This window comes from Phocoena phocoena, chromosome 2 (assembly GCF_963924675.1).
Source record: "Phocoena phocoena chromosome 2, mPhoPho1.1, whole genome shotgun sequence".
In the NCBI taxonomy this organism is placed as follows: Eukaryota; Metazoa; Chordata; class Mammalia; order Artiodactyla; family Phocoenidae; genus Phocoena; species Phocoena phocoena.
Genome location: NC_089220.1, coordinates 36,319,478 through 36,325,477, shown reverse-complemented (window position 1 = coordinate 36,325,477; position 6,000 = coordinate 36,319,478).

Genomic DNA, 6,000 nt, shown 5'->3' with positions numbered 1-6,000 from the left:
AAAAAGCTAACTTCTCTCAACTCTGCCACATTCATCAATGATCCTATCATTTTCTCAGTACTCAGGTTCTAAATCTTGAGTCACTCTTGACTGTTCCCTCTCCTTGCATCATTACCCAGTTACCAACACACTATCAATCCTGTCTTTGCAAACTCTGTCAAATCCGTCTCCTCATATTCCTTTCTACTGCCGCCACTATATACTCTTATCACGTCTCTCTTGGGTGTTTCCAACACTTCTGAAACAAGTTCTTCTCCTTCTTTCTTCTCCTTTCAGTACACTGAACACGTTACTTGGGAATATTAATCTTCCAAAACCATTTTGTTGTAGGTATTATTTCCTGCTCAAAACTCTTCAGTTAAGTTCCAACCCACCACAGGATAAAACTTAAATTTCTTGATCTAGCATTTAATATTCTCCACACTCTGTGTTTTGTTTGCTTCTATTCTTACCTCACACAAATTCCCTTCTCCAACTACAGCAATCTTCCAATTGCTTCCCAAATAAGACATATCCTTAGAGCCAACACTTGCACAACCCAGAGAGCACCATTCACAGAAACATAATGTGAATGGTATTCCCGGAATCTCGGCCATGGCTGTCTTTATTCCCACATCCATGGTGGTACCTTTGTTCTTGGTATTCTCCTGTAGAGTGCTCTCTTCTTGCCTCTGCCCTAACTCTTCCTTCAAGGCCCAGCTCAGGTTCTGCCAGTTCCATGAACTCCCCACCAAGTTCCTTAGCCATAGATAATGACTCCCTCCCCTTAGTTCTTAGACCACTGGTCTATACACAATTTAACTTACCATCTAAACTGTGATGTGTGAGAGTTACAGGGGACACAATTACTCTGGAACAACAGGCATAAACTGGGACAGACTGAGGCATATGATCAGCTACTTATATATTACTCATTTGGCACTCAGTATGTGTCGTCTGGAAGGTTTCGTTTCTTTGTTTGTTAAAGTGAATGTATGCATTTAAGTGTACATGCCTTATCTCCTCAAGACAGTAAATCCTCTGAGTAAAAATCACGTATTCTCCCTCTGTGTTCACCTGGTGCCTGGCCAGTGTCTCACATATAATATACTCTAAAAATTGTTTGTTCATCATGATGATGTCTTCACTGTTATTTAGCAGTGAAACTTGGGCTAGGAGTGAACTGACAAAAGCTATAAATTCATCCAATTATGATTCTGGCAGGAAGACAAAATTCCCTGTGACCCTAGAAAGATATATTTACATCGGAAAATTTCCTCAAGATTTTGGTGAGGGTTAGGTCGTGGCCTCTGTCATACGATTCTGCCTTGTTGCCTGTTACTTAGGAATGTCCCTGCCCTCTATCTTGACAGCATCCTCTTTCCATTGCTCTGTCATGACGCCACACAGAAGAAAGCTGACAGCTCCAACCAGAGGCTTTATATAACTCACATCAAAGTAAAACCACATCTAAGAAATGCTGCTGTGACTAACCTGAAACCAAATATTTGGAAGTTTAGATTTGCTTGACTTGCTTTGCTTAATTAACATCTGCCTCCCGCTTAGCATCATCCCTGCTAAACTACCAATAACCAAAGGAGGAAAAGGAAGAAGGCCTAAGAACAGAAAAGGCAGCAGGCAGTCATGATAGCTTAGGCTCCAAAAATAAACTAAAACACAAACTGAAAAATGAAAGACACGTGGGAAAGAAATAATTAGGACAGAATCATCTCTCAGGAGTAAATATGTAATGGAGAGTCATATTACCAAAGAGCATCAAGTCCAAATCACATGGAGGAGGGCTTCCACGGTGGCGCAGTGGTTGAGAGTCCGCCTGCTGATGCAGGGGACGCGGGTTCGTGCCCCGGTCTGGGAAGATTCCCACATGCCGCGGAGCGGCTGCGCCCGTGAGCCATGGCCGCTGAGCCTGCGCGACCGGAGCCTGTGCTCCGCAACGGGAGAGGCCACAACAGTGAGAGGCCCGCGTACCGCAAAAAAAAAAAATCACATGGGGGTATGGGGGCATATTGAAAAGTTCCTGGAAGGAAAACCATTTCATTCAAACTACTGATGGTTTGGGGCTTACTAAAATGCCTCCTGCCAAGTAGGTGACCAGCGTCAGGCAGCATTTATCTGTTTTTACTTGGAATAATGCAAGGAAGTTTGCCCTGGATTACTTTTCTAAAATTTGGTTCTCAGAGAGATTTCATCTGTACGCCTTTGTCCTAGCATTTCCCCTTCTATCAGGTAGCAATCTCTCAGCCCCTCCTGACATCATTGGTCTTAATAAACATAGTAATCTATCTAGGGAGTCTCTAACTGTTCTCCAGAGTTTGAGGAAGAGCTCTTTGGAAAAGATGACTCCCAAATATTCCCAGAGATGGCCTTCTTCCTTCTACTTAGGATATTTTTATACCTAGACCTTTCTGGGAGTATTGAATATATTACCTCTTAGAGTTCCCAAACCTTTCATTTCATTATCTCAAATAGAGTCACCATCTGTTTTGGAAAATTTAAGCCAGAAATAGGCAGCTAATGGCAGATGTGCTACTGAAATGTATTTCTCATCCCCTTTGTCCAATCATTTGGCTTCCTTTTCCCTTTCTCTCTCATTCCCCTCTTTCTGCTTGAGATTTTATTTATTCTATTCTCCCACACCATCTTTCCTCAGATATATTTAGGGCCTTTGATACCAGGCAGGGCCCAATACTGTTGATTTAAGCATTGATCTTCTTAGATGCAGAGTTCTATATTAGATAACTTCTTGAGAGTCCTTCTACCTCTGGGGTTCTCTGGGGCTTTAGTTAATTACGATACCTTGATTACTACCCACTTGCTCTTATATCTTTATTAGATCCTCTGGACTCATTTTCATCAATATAGCTAACATGTATTGAATACTTAGTACATATATCAGACCCTGTGCTAAGTAGATTATCTCCTTTAATTCACTCAGCAACTAGATGAGGTAGATGTATTCCCAGTTTGCAAATGAGGAAAAAGGCACAGAGAAGTTAAGTACCTTGCTCAATGTGACAGGGCTAATAAGAGCCAGAGCTAGGATGTGAATCCACATATGTATGTCTTCACACAACCACTTTGGTGGAAAACGTGATGCTGATATATATTAGGAAAAATGGCAAGCAATTAAAAAATTCAATACAGGGACTTCCCTGGCGGGCCAGTGGTTAAGACTCCACACTTCCACTGCAGGGGGCGAGGGTTTGATCCGTGGTCAGGGAACTAAGATCCCGCATGCCACGGAACACGGCCAAGAAACAAGAAAAAGAATTTTTTTATTACATGTTAACTTCCACCAAGGCTGTGTTATGCATAATTATAAAGTCAGCCGCCCCTGACTTAAGGGTTAAAACTTTATCCTTCACTTGAATGTTACCTACTTTATACACCAGCCTTCCAAACTTGTTTTCCCATTCCTCTGTATCTTTGCACATGTTGTTCCCCCATCTAGAGAACACCCTGCCCAACAGCCACTAATGTCCACCAGTGCTTAAGCCTGATGAAATATCAACTCTTCTGGAAAATCTTTGCTGACACTGTGTCCCTTCTCACTCCAGCCTCTCCCATGTTGAAATGCTTGCCCTTTCTCTGGGTCCCAATAGCAACCCTAAGAGCAATTATTACACTATATTGTTAGAATTGGGATTTCTTTCCCCCCAGATTGTAAGCTGCTTGAAGGCAGGTAGGGAACGGGCACGCCAAACATTACATGAATTGAATCAAATTGAATCCCTGAGCTTTAATGTTATAATATTACTTCTTCCAGGTGTATTTACATTTTGAGCACCATGTAAAATTTTGTGATGGAAGATTCTTTGATGTAAGCATCTCAAGTATTAACTGAATTGGTGAGAAAGGACAAAGAAACCACACTGGTAGGAGAGTCACCTACTCCCTCCAACCCAAATCAACAAACCATTATGGATCAAATCACCCACAAAAGAAAAAGTAGTGTATAGAATCAATTGAAGTCAGAAAAGACATTGTTAAATCTCTAGGAATGAGGTGACAAACTGAACTCTAAATTTACAGATCATTTCCTAGAGGGCAATGAGGTGTTAAATTGAATGATATTAGGGTTTGTTCTCTTTGTTTGTTCTCTTTGTTGAGGCTTCTGTTCCTTAGGCAGAATCTTCCTTTTGGTGGGCACAGCATGTATATATGACTTAGCAATAAATCCTTGGTGAGTAAATTGAAGAAGAGGATATTGGATTAAATTTTCTTTTTGAACCAAAACTCCTTCTCCTAAAAAAAATATTTGTTTTTAAAATCTTTGAAAGCAAATGACCCGGAGTGAACACAGTGAAGTCTAAATGAGACAGGTGAAATGGTGGCTGCTTTGGGCCATGAAATTGGGAGTAAGGTGGTAGGATGGGTGAAACTGTGTGTTCAGCTTTTGCAACCAATCAAAAAACATTACTGAGTACCCACTGTCTGTCAGGCATAATGCTAGGAGCTGGGAAACAGGCATCATTCTCAAGAAGCTCAGAGTCAAGTGGTGACTGTGCCTTCTATAATAGAAGAATGAATTAAGTGTGATTATAGGAAACTAATAGCCAGTCTTGGAAGAGGTGATGTTTGAACCATGTCTGAGAGACTGAATATAACTTCAACAGGCAGAGATAGGGCCATTCTGGGCAGAGGGAGCAGCACACAAAAAGCTCGAAAGGAGACTTGGAAGAATTTTGGTAGGGCCATGAGAAGTTTGGGGAGGGAATTCTTTGGTGGTCCAGTGGTTAGGACTCTGAGCTTCCAATGGTGGGGGCCCGGGTTAGATCCCTGGTCAGGATCCCACAAGTGCGGCAAAAAAAAAAAAGTTGGGGGAGGCTACAAATAGGAAATGTGTGACGACAAAGAATGGACAGCAAAAGGAGATGTGGGAAGTAGCAGGACATGAAGTGAGAGAAGTAGACTGGGACCAAATTTTAAAAGGTTTTGAATGTTGTAGTAAGGAACTTGGTCTTTATCCTGAAGGCAATAGGGAATCTCAGAGCTTTTAAAGTGACATGAGATTGATTCTATTACATTCTTGGCACTGTCTTACATAGTTGTTTAATAATATGCCTCACAGGACTTGCCTCGTGGTGCAGTGGTGAAGAATCCGCCTGCCAATTCAGGGGACACGGGTTCGAGCCCTGGTCTGGGAAGATCCCTCATGCCGCAGAGCAACTAAGCCCGTGCGCCACAACTACTGAGCCCGCGTGTCTAGAGCCAGTGCTCTGCAACGAGAAAAGCCACCACATGAGAAGCACGCGCACCGCAGTAAAGAGTAGCCTCCACTCCCTGCAACCAGAAAAAGCCTGCATGCAGCAGTGAAGACCCAGTGCAGCCAAAAATAAATAAATTTTTAAAAAATATATGCCTCAGTTCTCTCAGACTTTGGTATATACTTTCTCATTAATTCTCAAAGATGATTTTGTCAAGAGAAAAAAGTACAAGGAACCAGCAATAGGGTTGGGAATTGTTGATTAAGTATGGACCCAAAGTAGCACTTACAGAGAAGGCTCCTGCCTCTTTGCGCCTTTAGGTAACTTTCTAAGACTGGAGGAGCCTATCTAGCTCTTTCTAACTTCCTGGAGGAGGCTTTTTGCTCTCTCCCCATCTCCTGTGGTTTCCCTCCCCAGCACAATTCTTCCCCCACGGTGTCCTCTCCAACATGTTCCCTCAGTCTTTTCAAGTGCACGCAAACCACCTTGTACAAATTAGTCAAAGTACACAGTCTCATATTACCCAATTCAGCTAGACACAGATTCACACATTGGGCAGGCTATTAGTCATTACCAATCCCCTCTTCCTAATTTAATATCCTCTCTTCTACAACCTAGTGCTTATGGCCAGAGTTCTTTTTCTTGGCACCCTTGAGTCATATGTATATACTCATATATCTAAAACATTTGTGTATCATTTTATAAAGTAACCCTGTAAGGTAGTTATATTCATTATTTTACAGACGAGAACATTGAAGCCCAGCCAATAAGTAGACTTGCTTATGGTCCTACT